General features: G+C 38.9%; 1 long non-coding RNA gene across 1 annotated transcript; it reads left to right on the top strand.

Moving 5' to 3' along the window:
- Positions 1-1,345: 1,345 nt before the first annotated feature.
- Positions 1,346-18,834, top strand: LOC139593541 (uncharacterized). Its single transcript, XR_011680336.1, has 4 exons — positions 1,346-1,688; positions 8,148-8,235; positions 13,842-13,917; positions 14,283-18,834. It is a non-coding gene; the product is annotated as an uncharacterized lncRNA (long non-coding RNA).
- Positions 18,835-19,505: the final 671 nt, after the last annotated feature.

The following is a 19,505-nucleotide window of genomic DNA, read 5'->3' as shown; positions in this document are numbered from 1 at the left end:
GATTTACGTCTTTCATAAAATTCAGATTTTAATAACTGTAATTCCCTGATGGCTGCAGAGTTGCTAAGGAAGTAGCATTTGACTTTATGATATGAACTGCCTGAGGATCAGCCACTGAACCTGAGGGATTCTGAGTTGGGAATGTGGGAGCTGCCTTCCTGTATGCATTTGTCCTTGTCTTGTGTCACACCACTGACCTCATCTACAGCAAGTCCCACATTTCAGGAGTAAATGGGGGTTTTTTTGCCAGCTTACCAACAAAAAAAGAACTTTCTAAATGCTAATTTTAATAATGAATGCCTTTAACCACTATTGAAATTTCAATTTCTGTTTGGGAGAAAGAGGCTTCCATGCCAAGTGCTTTGTACAGTGCTTGGCATGCATGTATGGAGAAGCTCTAATCTGCTGTCTGGGGGCTGAAGAGTTCATCTTGTCCTTGCACTTGCTCCTGTTGGACTTGTTCAAGTTTCTATAAATAATGTTGCATTCTGAATAAAAGGGAAAGAATTTGAGGGCCCTGTGGTAAGGAATCTTGCCTGACATGTAGGTGGCAGATGAAAGTTCACATCATTGCTCTAATGGGAATGAAATTGCTTATAGAGCCTGGAACAGCTCCAAGATAAATGAGGTGGTCTGTGATTAGAGCAGTTATCTGGAATGTGGAAGGCACAGATTAAGCTGTCAGTGTGAGGGGCTCCTTTCCTCCTCTGAGCAACAGCCACAGGTCTCTGATGCTCTGGGATAGCAATCAACCCCTTGCCCATGCCTCTTCATTTCAAAATGGAAAACAAAGAGGGTTTTTGCTATAACATTTTTTTTAGTTAGTATTTCCCTCCCATGTCTCATAATGATGCCACTGGGAACCTGCTCACTCAGTGTCTTTGTAATCCTTGGTCTGTCTGAAATACATGAGGACTATTTTGGGATCAGATCAGCCATCTCTAATCACACAGCTGTAGGAAAAACTTATTTCAAACCAGAGTGACACTGTAACACTCATGCTCTGCCTGAGATGCTGTATGATGAGTTTTCTTTCTGGACTGTAATCATTTGGCAGACACCTCTAACACTATAATCAGTTCAAAATGTCATGGTGTATTAGCTAAAACTTAGAGCAATCAACCCAAACCAGGGAATGGTCAGACATCAAGAAAATGGAATTAATGAGGTGGTTCTGTGCTTCAAAAAGTAATATTAGAAGTCAAACCAGCAGGCAAGTGCACTGTGGCAAGAGAGTGTTCCCAGGATCTCTCCAGAATTGTTCCCATCCTGTTTCTATTGACTCCTATCACTGAAAGGACCTATTGAGTCCTTTCACCACTTCCCAGAGTTCATGTTTGCAGTTTCAGTTTCTTATATAATCAGAAATGGTCCTAAGAGCCCAAAGTAGAGCTTGTTTGATATCCAAATGTGTCACTGGGCTATTTGGATTCAGAACAAAGCAGAATCCACAGTGTTTCTGGGTCATTTTCCTAACGCAGCTTAAAGCAGAGACTTGAAACACTTCCAAATGCATAACTAAAGTACACACACATTCTTACTGTCAGCACGTATGAAATTGTTCTTTGAAACCAGAAGGTGGCTCTACAACCAAGCTGGGCAAGCTGAAACCATAGAGATGCAGTATTCAAAAATTTTACTTGATCCTTTCAGTTCTCTTCTTCCTCAGTGGAAACACCCCAGTTCCTGTAAGTAATCTAAGTGGTTTTACAATACCTCTTTTTTCTTCTTTTTTTTTTTTTTTCATGGCAAAAACTTCCACCAAAGTCCTTTTTTTAACTAGGATAGGGCACAAAGCATAACTCTGATGGCTTTAACTGGCTTCTGCTGAAGTCAGTTGTTATCTCACTGCTGATTTCAGTGGGAGCTGCTTAAATCTAAATATAACGAGCCTGGAAGATCCTTCCCTTAGCTGCCTGGGGGTGGTGTGAATGGCAGGCTCCTGCACACATCAGTCTGTTGAGAGCTGGTTTTATTTGTAATGTTTGCTATAAAGCTATCAGTGGCTGGTCTTTGACATTACACAGCCCAGAAATGGTGCTGAAGATGACATGGCATGATTTTTTTTGTTTAGAATAGCACACTTGGCTGGTGTTGTTTTAGTATTTTGTAACATTATGAAGAATTTATGTGACAGCATATATTTTGTATCTGTCTCTGCCCTTTTAAGTTACCAGCAATTGTAGCACTGTTTGAAAAGGAGGTGTGGGGTAACTTCTCACATTCCTGACATAAAACTCTGAACAAAGCCTACATTTGGAAAAGCAAACATTTTTTCCTAGACACAGATATTAATTGTCAAGAAATTCAGCAAAGCCAATGAAGTAACTCCATTGCAAGCCTCAGGTTAAATTAAAACAAGATCTACCATATATTTTCTTGGCATTTGATTTGAAATACTACTGTAAAAAATAACAGAAAATTATAGGCATTGTGTACTTTATGGGAATTTTAACATGTGGAAAACACTTGGGTATTGTGTGCATTCTCCTGCTGTGCTAATTGTTTCAAAATTTCAAACTACCAGTTATGGGGAACTGCTGAATGCTTTTGTTTCTGTAGAGCTTGTACATGCAGGAACAAAAACCCTCAGCAATTGCTGGAGTTTACATTAATAATCAACACTGAGCTTGTTTTGTCCATGGCCCATTTTGAAATATTGAGATGTGGGCCTAGTTGAACACTGTTGCTCTAGTTTTGTGCTGCTTGAAATCCGTTTCAGTGTCACTTTGTGGAGTCATAAGGTAATGAAGTAGTGCAGCAGTAAATGAGGTCAATTCACTATTACACATGTGGAGCCTCAGACAAAAAAATAATGCTTGGATTTTATTTTTTCTCTTTTTTTCTCTATTTTTTTACCTTGTGTGCAGTGTAATTAAATGGAATTTATCCTGACATGCTTGTCCTAAAGGACGGGTAGAACTTTCAGGATATCAAAGTGCTTCCTTGTCATTTATTCATTTCATTACAAAACTGCAGCCCTTCAGGGGGTGTGCCATAATATAATAGTGCTCCTGAGTAGTAGATTTTCATTTGGCTCTTTGATTTATCTGACAGACACAGGGGAAAAACCCCCATATGTAACCAGAAAAATCCCCGTAGACAAGGCATACATGACTGCTAAAATGCACAGGTTATTTCTGCTAACAATGGCATCAACTTGTATCAGAAATATTCCCTTCTGATTTGGCTTTCTCTGGTGAAATGAGATGTTTTAGTGTTTCATTTCTGAATTTGTTTCCTGTAACTGTGTTCTCCCCAAACAAACATATCTCAGATCTCAGTATCAACTCCTTTCACAAAAGATGGGTGTGATAATTCTTCCATGAAGCTGTGCATTGCTTTTGCTTTCACAGAAGTTTTGAAAACATAGGCTCTACAAAAGTTATCATTTAATTCTAGAATAGATGGAGATTAATAGGTGCTTTCTACCCCCAAAAATGACACTGAATTTAAGCTTCTGGTACTGTTAGGCCAGTGTTTTTCTAAACCCCTGAAGGTTAAACTCCCTTTCAGTCAGTTATGCTGAGACCATGAGGTTTCTTCATCCCGTGCTTCCTCAAGTGTCACTGAGGAGCTCATATTAATGGAACTAATTATTGTGTCAGTCTCTTACTAGAGGAAAGCAGGAACTGGCTCACTTATCTTCTTTCACTAATATTTACATAGAATAATAATTCACTCATAGATAAAGAGTAATTGCTGTGCATCTCTGTCCATTAAAATGTGCATCAACAAGTCAGCCTCTTGCTTGTTGCATATCTTGGATGGTGTTGCAGGCAAACTGCCCCCTGTAAGATTCTGCTATTGACTTCTACTTAATATCACTGCATTTCATAATATAAAATCAAAATGTGGGGGTTAGATTGGGAGAATTTGTTCTCTGTTTCTCCTTTTTTTCTTTTTTAGGTTGTTTTTTTGGTTTTTTGTGGTTTTTTGTGGCTTTTTTCCTGGTGATAGAAATCACTGTTGATAAAATTAGAAAGGTAAAGGGGGGATCAGTTCCCCACTCATGTCAGAGTTTCTGTTGCACGTGTCTAGCAAATTCAGTGGATTTGGCTGTAATTTGCAATGAAATCACTTATGTCACTTGCTTTGCAAAGATAGAAAATATGGATGAATGGACATAAGCTAATCTTCAGCCAGTCAGAGAAATGCCGTGTTAGCCTCTCAAAAATTCCCTCAAATTATCACTGATTGCAATCAACACTTTCAGTCTGATTCACAGAAGACAACAACCTTACAGAACACATTATTTTCTTCCTCTCAAAGGACCAAGTTAATGTTTGGTCAAAGAGGAACACAACTTACGTAGGGTTTTAAGCCTCATGAGCTGCTAAGTAAGTTTTTAACTTGTACTGCAGGGTAAACAGTTTGTTGTTGGTTCTTTTCATCCTTAATGAAGAGAAGTGCATATGTAGAACAGAGAAAATTGCAAAAACCCCAGATATTATAGGTATTGAGCACCCTAAATTCAAAGCAATGTGGGCTATACTGCTCACTACAAAACCTGGGGCTCTGTAAAAAAAAAATACACCATTGGTATTTGTAAAGAAACTGCTAATACTCGTTTTCTTCTTGAAACACCTGCTCAGAATATCAGGTATCTTGAACTTGTATCTTGTAACTTGTTTCAAGAATAGCAATTGCTGTTTTGCCCCTCCTTTTGCAGCTTTATAGACTATTTGGAAGCACTTAGGTTCTAAAGTTGTTGTCATTACTACGAAATCATTCTGAAACTTTGCCATCTCCATGGCAACTGGCCTACTTATGTTAAGGATTTTGATACCACACTGATGTTCAATGGCATTGTTAATCCGAGATATTAATTTAATATATCAGTGCTTTACATTGGAGTTTACATGCTTAATCTTTTGGTTATAATAGTGAGAAAACTTTGATGCTGAATAATGACTTGCTAAAGCATTAGCTCACCCAGAGAACACCTACCACAGGATGAATTAGCACAGACTAAGGAACACAGAGTCTTGTGTTAACAAACAGGATGTGAAAGCACTGGCAGTACAGGTAAGTTCTTTTAAGAGAAATTAGCAGAATCTTTCCCAGTTATATAAATATGGTGAGCAGAATTTGCCCTGCTCAGGCAGACCCCACTGAAATCAGCAGCTGGGATCACTGAAGCCAGGAGTTCTGTTTTCCTAGCAAAACACTCAGAGAAAGGTTTGAGGCAGGACCAAACCTGCCATGAACACCAAACCCAGGGTGCAATCTGTAGAGCACGTCCTGGTGTGCAGAGGAGCACCTAGTGCTGGCTCTGGTGAGCAGGCAGTGCCCAAATCCTCACGGTGTGACAGAGAGAAGGGCTCAGGTGAACATGCTCCATGTTCCACACCGATCAGTTGTCGTTCTAACAATCCCCAGAGACGGGTCAGGCCTAGTGGGCTGGCACAAAGATGGATGCTGTCCTTCAGAATACACATTTCAACTCTCCACATCTCCCTTCCAAGGATAGGGAGAGCCTGGAAACTACAGCCAGCAGGGTTTTCCTGGAGCAAAACCATGATGCTCTTACACAGCACTGTGAAAAACCTCACTGATCTTGAAATTCCAAATGCTTATTTTATCCATATCTTTCTGAATGAAACTGCAAACAATGTGCAGTGTAGTGGAAATGTGAAATATTACCCTATTTGAAAGTGTATTAATCTTTTTTGAACTTTTTAGTGTATATGTTACTAATGCCAGGGTAGAGCAAAGGCTTTGTGCTGCCATAGGGGTGGAGGCGAGGAGAAAACACAGCAGTATTTACAAATAGATTCTGCAAACTCCAGTTCAAAAGAGATGACATCTCCTGTAATTGCAGATGAGTACTTTCTTATTTGTTTTCTGCCAGAAATATATTAAATTATACTCACTGCCCCTAGCTAGTCCGTAAGCCTTTTCTTCTTACTGGCCAGAGTCCCATTCCCAGCAATCCTTTAAATTTCTCATTTTTCATGCAACTACCTTGATTATCTATGCTGTTAGTGTGCTCAGTAGCTTTTTGTTGGTAGAAGGGATCCCAAGGGTATCATTCTTTTTATTACATTTCACCGCCGTGTGGAGAGAATAGTCCTTCCTCTTTGGAGGTCAGAGAGAAATGATCTATTTACTTCCTTCTAAATGGAGGATAATTCTGTTCTTGCCTGGCACTGAAACTTTTCTATCAGACACCTTCCTGGAGACAATATTATAAAAGCCAGATTTTCAGCAGATTTGAACACTTTCCACAGTTCCCCATTGAAATATTGAATTAGATCTGAAATTATTTTCTTCTGCACTCGTGTCATTTTAAGCGAGCTTTATGCCAGGGCCTTTGATGCCAAATTTCATCTCGGGGTGAATTCTTACACGTAGACTCTCAAAAGCCTCCTTTACAATAGACTTGCTGGCTGGCCCTTGGTTCCAGGGGTGCTGCTGGCAGGCTCAGTTAAAAAGCAGGCTCAATGGGTATGAGACCATAAGCACAAACTCTCTTTAAAATACAAACCTTGGAGCTCCTCTTTAATTCCTACTGCCCCAAAGCTGCATTCTGCTCCTTCCAGACCTGTGCATGAAGAGGATGAGTACACCTCTTATTGGGAAGTGTGAATGGAATCAGGAGTGGATTGGGCTGATGGAGGCACAGGCATACCTTCCTGTATGCTGCAGCTGATAAACTGAATTCCTTGCTGAGCTGGGGATTGGGAATGGATGAATACAATTGCCTAATTGAGACTTTGGTTTTTTAAATCACTTTGAAAATACTTGTGAGTCCCTCCTTTTGCCTCCTCTGAGCCTTGGTGCTTTTAAATGGTAACCAGTTTTGACTCGTTACAATCTCACTGGAATCAGTGGAGAATTTTAATTAAATACAATAAGTGTTTAAAACAGGATCCAAATGCTTAGAATTGGGAAAAGAAATTAGGCAAACTTTGTGTAGATTTCAAATGAGTTTTCATTCCAGAGGCACAAAACCTCTGGAACTGTGTGGGTGTTCTGCTGATAGGTTTATAAATGGCATCAGATGACCTTGGTGACCAACCTCAGGCAAAGAAGAGCTCATTTTGAACAGTGAACAATGAAGGCAATAACTGATCCAATCGATAGTTCCTGAGCTTCCTGTGACCTAAGGCAGATTTGAATAAACCACCTATTCAAGAAATTATCTATTAAAAAAAAAACCAACAAAACATCTGAGTTTCTTTATTAAAATTTATAGTTAATGAAAAAATCTGACTTTTCAAGGTATGCTGTTTGCTTCTTTAATTTTTTTCCTGGTATGAGAAAGCAAAATTCAAAAAGCTTTTACTTTTTCATCAACAACAGACTTTTCAAGTGTTATCTCCCCTCTCCTGTTAGATACATGTAAATAAATTCTACGGGAAAATTTTAGAAATTCAATGGCAATTTTTTAGATCTAGCAAGTAGAAACAAACTAAATAAATAATGTACCAAGAAATTGCAGCACATTTATCACAAGACTGTGAGGCAGGTTAATCTATACTATGAGAGATGGCTCTGTTGCCCAGTTCCAGTAAGGCCAAACCAGCTGGCCCTGCTTACAGGAACTGGTAAAAAGCAGGATATAAATGGTTAGGATTCATCAGGGTGATGTACGGGGGAGCTGTGCAGCAGCTCCTGGGACTGCAGCCTTATCTCTGCTGCATACGGTCTGTGCCTCAAAAATTATGCTCAATGTTAATACTGCTTCCACAGGGAATAGAAATAGAATGTTATAACTAAGTAATAGCAAAAATATTTATGAACTCATTTTCTTTCCAATGTGTCGTGTTAATAATGACCGTTTTTCTTTCATTTAATATTTAAAACCCGCAAGAAAGCATGAATAGAATTTACACCTATTAAAAATGTCTTTGAGCGGTGCCCAAAAATAGTTACCAGCACTACTACACTGGTTTTTTCCCTCTTGAGAAGCTACAAATCTGAAACCTAGCAAGGTAAGTTTTGAAATGTTTTATAGTGATTAGAAAGTCCTAAATGGAGGCGTGGTCACGGAGAGAGGGGGCCGTGTCCACATTTCATGTCAGTATCACAAAATCCTACTGTTTAAGTATAGCTGGTGATTACAATACTGGTCTTAATGTACAATCTAACCCTAAAATTAAAACTAAACGACCCAATGTTGTGAAAACTTTATGTTACAGGAAAGGCCAATATATTTTTGACTTCAGAGAGAGTGCTTTTACAGCATTTTTTTCCACAAGAAGAGTGAAAAAAAAATCTTCCTCTTAGGTGAGTCATTGTTATCTAATCTTTACAGTATGGTTTTGTCACCTTGTAGCTAGAGAAACTAAACAGGAAACTTCACTTTGCAAGCATAGTCACTTCTCAAACTTTGCATTTTCCCTATATGTAGGAACTTTCTGATATTTGACAGTAAGAAGAGAGCAGCCAACAGCTCAGACTTAGGGAGACTCAGAGAGAACTAATGGATTCTGTTACGCCATAATAATTCGTTATCAAATTACAAAAATGTCTTCTTCAATGCAATACTCAAACACAGGGACTGAAATTCTCTGAAAAAAGGAATGAGGACATGACAGTAAGACCTGGTATGAAAATGAAGGGGATAATTATAGATATTTGACACTATGGCTGAAAATATGGGACTTTTAAAATCATTTGAGCCACAGGAAGTCAGATTTAGGTATGTCAACATTAGGAAAATGCACCAAATGCGTATTGTTAGCAGAATGGAGGAAATCTCAGGATCCACAATTAAAAAGCATGGAAAAAAATCTTAATAGAAAAATGTTTAAGAATGTGTAATTTGAACTGATCCATGAAGGTTGTTATGTTAACAGCTGCTATTAAGTATAACAATGCTCAGGGCTAATTTTTGCTGTTGTTGGTACTAAATATTGACATTCATTGTGCATGTTTTTCTGAAGTGTTGAAGGGAACCAAACCCCTGTTTTCCAAGGTACTGAACCAGCATGCAGAGAATTCCCAACCCTGTGGAGACGTCAATAATTATATATATTTTAACAAAGATCCTAACCCCCAAAGCTGAGGTAATGCAGTATTTATAATTACTTGGAAGTGTTTCAGAGCTAGATTTCACCTTCTGTAGGGCTGGGTTGCACCTCTGAGTGGAGAGTTGTCAGCAGCCCTGTATGGTGAAAGGTCTTGTGGAGGTTGCAGAGCTCAGTGCTCATCAAGAGCCCACCCTGTACCTGTTTACTGGAGCATGAGACTGTGTTAGGAAAATACCTAAATGTGTCACTTCAGTGGCACTGCTTGCAAACTAAGGACCAAAATAAGGAAAACTGAGCTTCCCATGGGGAAAATAACTAGGAATATTCAGTGAGGACTACAGAAATAACACTAATTTGCAAGAACAGCCTCTGCAAAAGGACAACAGACGGCTTGGAAGGGAGATTTCTCCATCCCACATTTGATTAATAACTGCAAGGAGCACTGTGATGTTGGTTCCTACCACAACACTTGACAGAAGTTCGCTTCCCTCTTGTTTGAAGTACTGGATGGCTTCTTTCTGCTTGTGGCTTAGGAAATCTTAGGAAACTTGTAAGAGGTTGAAGCCAAAAGCAGTGACTGCAAACCTAAGAATAAATAATAATTCTGAAAGTGAGCTTCCTTCAGAAACTTGCATTTAATTCTATGACTTGTTCCATCAAATGCTGATCTCACTGCAACAGAACTTGACTTTTGCTCTGTGGCAGGATACACTGGAACTTTTTTCATATCGTCAGTAATTAGTGAAAGAGTAGATATGTTGAAATCCCAGTTATCAAACAGTTATACTTTAATTTAAACCAGAGAAATCAGCTCAATTATTTGTCTGAATCTAACAGAGACAGTTGACTTCCTATGTTGGATCTCAAACAATGCTACAACAACTGAGAGAATGCATTCATGCAAACCAAGGGAGCAGTTACTGTGGTTTAATTGTCTTCAAGAGCAGCAATTATCGTCTGAAATTCAAATGTGGTGCTTATGTTTTGGCCTTTTGGGGAAAGGCACGTTTTAGCAGTCACAAAAATAACTGTCTGCTTTTGATGCTGTGTAAAGACTAAAGATTTTTCACTGATAATGTATTCCTGATCTTTGAATGCTGGACTTCAGCCTATAATTGTTGACTGATAATTGTTTTCAATCCCAACAGGTCAAAATGCTTATGTATATTTCAAGAGTAGCTGCAGCCAAAAAAAAAAAAAACCCAACAAAAAAAAGGAAATTGCTTTTATCTTTGAATGAGTTGGTGCATTTTGCAAAGGAAGAACATTACACAGTAACTACTCATTTAAGAAGTAATTAACCTTCTTAAGCTATTTGCATTATTAATGTACTAGTTATCATAATGTCCTAATGTATCTGCATTTCCATTAATGTTTTCTTCACTAAACAAATAAAAGTGGATTGAGTAAAGAGATGACATTTGTTTAATTGTTCATCAGAATTCTCTTCCCCTAATCCAAAGCCCTGATAGTTTGCTAAATAGAAACCCTTAAATGGATACCATTTCATGATAGGTTTTGAAACTAATTATATCAAATGTCATAGTGTTATTTATTTAAAAGGCTTTTCAAGATAACTGTACAAGGGGAAAGATCTGGTTTCTTCCTTTTAAAGTGCTTAAAATATTCTATTAAGTTCTTGTAATTTGTTTAGCTCTTTAACAAATGCCCTCAATCAAGTTTAATTTTAGCATCCTATAAAATGTTTCCTGTAAATGTAGTTTTGTAAAACTGTTTACTGCTACTGCTTCTTGCCTTTATGAAAAGGTCTCCTAAACCAGGATCAGCATAATTCTATGCTTGCTCAGAAAACCTTGGCGTGGTTTGCAAATATTGGAGAGAAGATATATTGCCACAAAAAAAACCCCAAACAAACAAAAAAAACCCCAAACACATGGCCAAAGAAGTCCATGCAATTAAATAAGTTTCTCTCTAATTAAAAGACACAGGCAAATATAAAATTTCAGCTCTGTGCGAAATGCGTTTATACTTTGGTGAGGGAAGAAGCTCAGTGTCTTAGGATAATTAACCTTAACCTGGGTCTTCTACACATTATACCACACATAATGGTGAAAGCTGGATGAAATAATCTATTTTTTTTAATATTTCGAGTCCTTGCTTGCTTTGAAATCTAAGTTCTTGTTTTATTTCTCAAATCAGTTCCTGTGAGCAGCACATTTAACATCATATTTTTCAGCACTCTGAATTTGTTCATAATCTCATATGCAACTATGAAATGGAGCCAGAGGGGTTCCCAACTGTATGAAACCCAACACAGAACTGATTGGGTGTCTGTGGTTTGTTTTGGGTTTTTTTTTAATTAAGTATTCTAACATTGATGATAAGAAACAAGTCAATCTAAATGTATCTGTCAAATTGCTCCAAGTATTTTAACTGTAGTAGGTGCATGCATTAGAATATTTCATTTTTCAAGTTATTAATCTTTTGAGTTTTAGTTGCCATATTGCATAAAAATTTAATTTTTTTTTGTCATTATTCTCTATTCCTGCAAGTTTTGAGCAAATGCCACTCCCCGAAAGATTTGAACTAGAGGCTGATGCTCCAGTTGTCATGTTTGAATGTTACCCTGTGGGGAAAAAGGCAGCAGATCTCTTCAATAACCTTAGCTAGTCTTTACCTCTCAGCTTTAAACAGTTAGATATAAAAGTGTTGAAATCTTCAGCACGGGAAAGATGCTCTTTCCAACTCTGTCTCACGTGAATCTGCTTGTCAACTGATATTAGAAATATGCCAGTACTAAAACACTATTGAAAAGTACATGTTGAGCATGATGGCAGCAATTGTGGGTATCAGTTTTAAATCTCTGTGGCCATGAATGAACAAATCACTTAGGAGAGCATGTTACCTGAACTCCTGCTAATTACTGCTTAACAGGTTCTGCAAAGATTGTTGATTGCTTCCCTGTTTTCTTTCTCAAACTTCTCCAGCTGCCTTTTAGTTTCACACCTTCACCTTTTTTGGATCACGCTGGAATCAAAAGTCTGTTATGCCCTTAGGACATCTGTTCCTGTAGTAATTTTTACCTTGGCTATAACTTTGCAATTATCATCTAAAACTGCCACTAAACTATCCTGCCTAAGTTGCAAATATCAAAAAGGTATTTTAAATTATATTGCTAATTTATAGGCAAGCTTTACTGTCCAGGGTTAAAAATTTATCCTAGTAGCCTGAAAGGATAATAAGTTCCATTTGGTCAGTTAATGGTGCATCCTCTTTTGTAGGTTAGTACTGAGATAATGTAGAGAAGTAACAGCACTTTACAACTTCCCCAGCAATTTGTGAAGAAATCCTACTGCAAAGAGAAAGCAATGGCTGGGGTATTCCAAAGCCTGCTGATATCAAGGGACTAACCAAAAATCTTGCTGGGGGGTAACTCCTGTTTGTTAGAGGGCACAGAAGAACTAGGTGTTCAGCGTAACATGGAATTAAGGATCACTTCTGCCAGAGCTCTGGATCCAGCCCCAAGCTCCCTGTGATGATTTGTCAAATTCTTTGCATGGCTCTGTAATTTAGGTGTCCACAGAGAAATGCAGAGATAGGAACTAAATCCGTGTATCTGAAACCATCTTTCTGACCATGGCATAATTCTCCCAAACCACTGGATCTCAGGCTTGTTAGACTTGCACTGGAGAGAGAGCCATATGGAAAAAGACTCACAAACTTTTTTGCCTCTCATGGTTTTGCCCATCTTCCTTCAAGCCATACTGGCAATCTGTGATGGATTTGATTTTTTAAAAAATTCTTTCTCCAGTCACAACCACACCAAGTGTTTGGCCCTAAATAATTGATTTTGATTTTGGTGGCAGTTGTCATAAAAATGAAAGGCTGGAATATTGCATTAAAAAAAAGACAAGTGAAGAATTGAGAGTGGCCTGAACTTTAAATGCACACCAATATTACACAGTTCCTATGAAAACTATTCAGACCCTTCCAACAACATTGATAAATCCTGGCATCTCAGCTTAACTACACCATAAATGAAACTGCTACTTAACTCACCTTATCACACAATTTCCTCCCCCTGAAATCCAATCATTTCCAGAGCTAATTTCACAATGGCTTTAGATCAACATTTTTAATTCAGAACCTCATCTTCAGATATTCTGTCTTTCAGAATCTCTTACAACAGTAGTAGCAGGGATAATATAACTGCCGACTACCACTGCAGAATACAACCAAACTATCTGTATTTGGTTATTTCTTCCATCAGGTACAATACAAAAATCTCTGGGATCTAAGGCAGCTGTTGCTGATGGAAAAACTGAGGTAGATAATTTTTTAAGTAATTAAATAGAAGGACACCCAGTCAGAACACAACATCTTTTGGTTTTATGTTACCAAGCATGAAAAGTTGAGGACTGTTTCTAGACTGAAGCTTGCCATTATACCAGCAGTATCTAAGCTATACTAGAGAGGTCCTGAAAGTTAAACTAGAAGGGACCTGATTAAAGGTTGATCCTGATTCCTTAGGGGTGAGTGCAGTTGTCAGTAAAGAACTGTCTTATACTTTTTGTGCCCCAAAGTTTCTTCCTTTTTATGTACCTAGAGCAGAAAGAGTTGTTGGAGACACTATGTTATTTCCCACTTTTCTTCCTAATTTTGGTCTGTATTAATTCCATGTCAGAGTTGTCCACTTGCACACATCCAAATAAATTTCATCAAAGATAGTAGCAGGACTAAGAGGAAATAGAAATTCAGTTGAATCTCCAGCTGTGTACATGAAGATTCAAATGAAAAAACATTGCTTTAGGACCATTGCAAATGTTTAGTCAAATTGAGATAAAAGATATGCGTGGTATTATCTATCAATCTAATGTTATTTAATCTAATCCAATTTAGGAATAGATACAATACTAAGGAATGAAAAGGACATCTGCATTGATCCTGACTCTCTAGGAAGCATCGATTCAGAAAAGTATGTAATTTTCTGTCATCGTACTTGGGGATAAAGGTCTGAACTGTTCTCTGTAAATCACTGTAGCTATATTACTTTATGAGTTGCAATTGTTTGCTTAAAAACAGATGCTGCTCTGAGAATTCCAGAAGGTGTAATGTGAATGTAATAAATTTATTTTCTTTGTACAGGTGAACTATGCCAGTTTATCTGAAAGGCACTCTTTGTATTCTGAATTCCAGTTTCATGAGCGAGAGCATCACATCACATATTTGCTATGGGGTTTGTCCTGATGTACTGGTCAGTGACAGGGGTTTTTGGGCTTTACTTGATAATGAGGATAGAAAACTGTAAAATAACAGTCCCTTTTCTCTTTTTTTCTCCAGCAGCTCCATCTTTCTCAAGATCCCTACTTGATACATAGGAAGACTGGTATACTTAGCATGTTAATGTTCCAGGACTTTGAAACTACTATATCCCTGTTCACAGCAAACACTTTTAACCTTCTTTGCTAGCAGCTGTACCAAAGGGGAGAGGATGTAGGAAGGAAAAAGTGTTCTCCAGAGTTTGAAACACTTCAGATTAATTGTTATTAGGTTTTTTTTGGCCATCCTCAGAGGTTTTATTCAGTCCCTGAGGGAAAAAAACCTCAACCATCTCCTCCCCAAACAACCATTATTCTGGTCTATGAATAATATAATGCAATTTTAAAAAAAACACCCCAAAGACAAACCACAACACCTATCTTCTTTATATCTTCTGGACACGAGCTGCATTTGGGAATATATTTTGTACTGGAATTAAAGTTGTCATCTTTGAACTGTTTGCAGATCTTTCAGCATTGATGGATTCCTGTGTGTTTGCATATAATGCATATGAGATTACCAGATAATGCAAAGCATTTCCAATTCTAGGCTGATGTCCCCACACCCAACCTTCACCTTTCTTGTCTCTCCTTCTATGGAGAGTAAAAATGAACAGAGTGTACATAAAAGTATAAAAAAACCCCTCAGATTTCCAGGTGATTATTTGAATGGAAGGGAATATTAACTTCTAAATCTCACTTTTAAAATTAGATCATGACATGCTAAAGCAACTTCATTTGGTAGGTCTTAGTACTTGCCATGCTTTGAAGATGGCAGGGTTTGTAGTAGTGGTCATGCTTCTGTGGGAAAAAAAAGATGGCCAAAACTACCTTGTTTTTTTACAAACCAGGCAGAGTATATTTTAATAAATACTGACAATGTAAGCTACTGGTTTCCTATTTTCTTTTAGACACGAGTTTCTGATCTGTCAGTTGTTTGTGACATTCAGCAGCATCCCAGTGCCAAGAATAGCACCAATGTTTGTTTCTCAGCAATGTTTCTGTTGTTTTATTGCTCCACCATAATTTGCTTCCATATGACAAGAAATACTTTTAGGTCAGATTCAAAGCTGAGTCAGAGTGATCTTGTGCAAATTTGTATCTGATTTATAAATCAACATCTTAGGAAGTGCTGTTCAGAAAACTGTTTTGATGGACAGCATTCCATGATAAGACAGATGGAAGCACATGCATCAGAAGATGAAAAGTAAAGAACTAACTGCTCCTAACATCTTTCTTCTGAATGATCTTTTGCCCTCCACATTAGACTCTGCACATAAGCTGCTTGCAATTACAGCAAGGTTATCTGGCAATTTTGCTTCTTATAAGATAGTGATTTGTTACCACATTACCAACTTAGATCAGTCCCAATGTGCATGTTTCAAGCCCTCAAGTGTGTTGGACATGTTCCTGACATGGTGTAACACAGCTGCCCTCAGTAGCTGTGACCATCAGAACCTTTCCTTCAAACGGCATTTCAGTATCAGCAGTGTTGAAAATCACTCACCCTTGGCAGAGTGTGAGTGTTGTACTAACTGTGTAAACAGGCACAGCATAGGCTCAAACCATTCTGAACAGAGGCAAGGGCTGAATGTTGGAGCCTGAAGTGTATCAGGAGTGAGGCACTTGAGAGAGGGTGGGCAAACAAACTTTCTGCTTGTGTTTGGTTTTCACCAGCTATTGGTCACACGGGTTTTTCAACTAGAAAATATTTTCTCTGCTGAATCATGACTTTTGCCACAATGTGTTATCTTTATTTTGTTAACTTTAATTGTTATCCAAATCTGGAAAACAAATTCCACACTGAGAAGGGCTAGAAATAAATTTATATTCCTTGTATTAGAGGAATTATTTTCATCTATATTACAACACTCACCTTTCAGCCAAACCAGGCTGCCACATAAAGGAAGGAGGTCAAGAGCTTCTCATTTTTCGGCTACTTTTTTTCCTATTCTTTTTGCTTTCTTTTGCCCTGTTGCCTCATCACAAATCAATATGGAATGAGATTGGTTTGCTGGACAGCAAGTTGCTACCTGATGAAAATAAATTGAATGAATTTGGAAAGCAGAAAACAGAGTGAAATTTCTTACATGCTGAAATAATTAAACTGTGTTAACCGTGCTATTAGACCTCTTCAAAGAAAACAGTTGAAAAAGGCACCATGGCTTTCAGAATCCATTGTGATACAGAGCAGAATACATAAGAACAAATAATATAGAAAACCTTTTTTGCTTTGACTACATGAAACAAATGTTAGTGGTGGAGCAGCAGTTACTGCATTCACCTACTGCATGAAGAGAGTTGTCATATCCATGAGATAAATAAAACACCCACCCACTCAGCCTGAAACACCCACAGGCCCACTTTTGAGCAACTGGTGACATGTGCTCTGTATGCATGACTACTCTGCAGTCAGGTTTCTTGTGTGCCATAATGATGCATATTAAAGATGGATGTCATAAAAGGATTAAGGGGGTCTGTGATATGCATTGTTTTGTGCTGTATTTCCTAGCCCGAGGGATTAGTTGCTATAAACTGCTCAGGATCTCCACATTGCCAGATGAGTCAGTGAAAAGAAAACAGTAATGAGAGCATCCAATATGAAACTCAGAAACATGACTGAAGGCTGTGCTGACTTGCAAAATGAATGGTGCTGGTTTGCACTGTTAGAAACTCCTTGCTCTATGGAATCTCTTTTTTTCCTGACAATGAAGTCTGTCACTCCTAAGTAACAACAGGCTCACACTTCCATAGCAAAAAGGTACCATCACAGCACCTAGTTTAATTTCCACTCAATCACAGTCAATTTACATCTCACTAAGCCATTCTGAAAGCTTCCTTAAACATACATATTTCGTCTTATTGCAAATCTATAGTATTTGTTTAAATTATTTAACTTTGAAGACAGGAAGATTTAGAAGTGATCCTCACAGCTGATGTTCTTTAAGTTGCTTGGAGTTGGTTACTGCATAAAGCAAGCTGCTGAGCTGGATGTCAAGTCCCAATATCCCTAAAGATTAAGAGATGATAGGGGTCCCAAGTGCAAAATAAGCATTCAAATGTCATGTATTGTTCAAAGCATCAGATATTTCAAGTATGAAAAGAGATAGTTAGCTGCATCTCTAACAATAAGAGTTTCCTATCTTATGAGCTGAAGATGATTTAAACAATTTAGAAGTGATTTATAAATCACTTGGGGTGATTTAAACAGAACTCTCCACAGCTCTCCCACAGCTTTCTGAAATATATAAATAGTATTTTATCTATGCAGCCATTTGTAAAGAAAAAAAAAATTTCTTATGTTCAATAAACAGAAATTAATTTGTTCATTATTTATAAAAGTGATCCTAATTTTACAGAACAATGAAAGTAAAATCAGAAAAATATGCTGCTATTTACAATGGAATTTTTATACATCTTCTCCCTGCTAACTCATATTTGATGGGATTTTTTAGCTGTTTCACCTGTACTTTCAGAATGCACTTTGCTCGGAATGGTGAATGACTTTCTCCTAATTCAATAAGCTGCTCAACCACAGAGCACTGACAACTGCCTTTGTGAAATCCAGTATGAATTGACTTGTGAAAGTCAATTAGAATTCAGTATTTGGTTAGAGATTCTTATGCACACAACATCCAGACACCTCGCCAGTCAGATTGTCTCAACATGGATGTGTGTATAATTATTTTACCTGCAATTTGTTTATTTACCTTATCACAGAATGACATCCCTACCAACTTAGGGACAAATTAAATCCATTGCCATTCAGCACTAGAGGTAACTTATTCAGCCTTCTGCTGCCATTTTTTAGTAGCCTGCTGATTTCCTGCTTGTAAATAATTTCATTACAATGTGCCATAAACCCAAAGCAGTAGAAGTAGTCTAAACTCATCTCAGTACTTCTATTACCCTTCTCCCTAAGGAATGAAGAACTGATTCCTCCACCCCTCCCTGCAGTCCGTTGACACCGGCTACAGATGCTCCTTGTAAGATCTCATGGGCACATAATAAACCTCCCTACACAGGGAGAGGAACAGGGCAGAACCAGAGACCACCGTGGCCTAGCTGTGAGCTTTGGGTGTGCCTAAAAGCAAATGGAGCAGCAGCAGCAGCAGCAGCAGCAGCAGGGAGTGGCCGAGACTCGGAGGCGCGACCGTCCCAGCGGCCGCAGCGCTGTCAGGCGGTGCCTGCACGCTGGGTGCGGTTCCGGCGGCTCTGCTCTCCCCACGAGCGAGGAATCGCAGCCCCTGCCTCAGAGCCGGTCAGAAACCCAAGCAAACGAGACCAGAGCAGGGGACCCTTCCCATCTCTCTGGGGCATGGCTGCAAAACAGCCGCTGCGTCCTCCTGCGCCTGTGTTTGGGCTGTGCTGAGCCCAGAGCCGGCCAGCTTGTGCTCTGCTGTGCCAAGAGGGTTCTGGGCGGGCAGGAGAAGGGCTGTGCACAGTGGGGAAGGGGCTCACGAGAGCCTCCTGCGGGAGCAGGGCTGCGTTCCCTGGCTGGGAACAGCCTGGTTTTGGTGCCCTGAGCGCGGGCAGGAGCTCAGGCCCGTGAGGAGGCAGCGGGCAGCTCTCGTTTATAGGGGGCCCGGGGCTGCGTGCCACAAGGGACACGTGGAAACAGACTTGGGGAAAGGAGGATGAGCTGCAGCTGGAGTGCCTGTGCTGCAAGGAGCAGAAGTAATTCAGCCTTGCCAGGGTTGCTTAAGTGTGTGTGGGTGTTCCCTGGGAAATGTGGGCATTTGGGGAAATGCCTTTGGAAGAGAGGGGCTTGCTTCTCAAGCAAAGTGCTTCCCCAGGAGCCCCCAGTGAGGTAGGTGCAGCTGTCTCCCTTTGGCTCCCTGAGCTCCGTTCTGTCCTTGAGGCCCCTTGCACTTGGCAGAGGGGCGTTGGATAGGACAAGGATTTGAATAGCTATATTGTCTTGATGTAGAGTGTGGTTTCATACAGTCTCTCTTATGGTGAAGATGCTCTCTGTTTCCACTGTGTTGATTATTCTTGTCAAAATATTTTAATTTGCTCTGGCATTCTCCACATAAAAAAGCTTTCCTTGTGTCTTTCATTTACCTCTGCAAATGTTCATATGTATCTTCAGGTATTTCAATTTATCCCATTTCTTCTCTTTCATGTCAGAAAATGTCAGAATTAGAGATCTACACTCTAAATAATCCAAGATTTCTGTGCAACAGAAAGATGATGAAACCATGGTACAGCCCGATCTATAATACCTGTTGTGGTTACGAAAACC

This window comes from Agelaius tricolor, unplaced genomic scaffold (assembly GCF_023055355.1).
Source record: "Agelaius tricolor isolate 1412-34295 unplaced genomic scaffold, bAgeTri1.0.p SCAF_10, whole genome shotgun sequence".
NCBI lineage: Eukaryota > Metazoa > Chordata > Aves > Passeriformes > Icteridae > Agelaius > Agelaius tricolor.
This window is presented reverse-complemented; position numbering and strand designations above follow the sequence as displayed.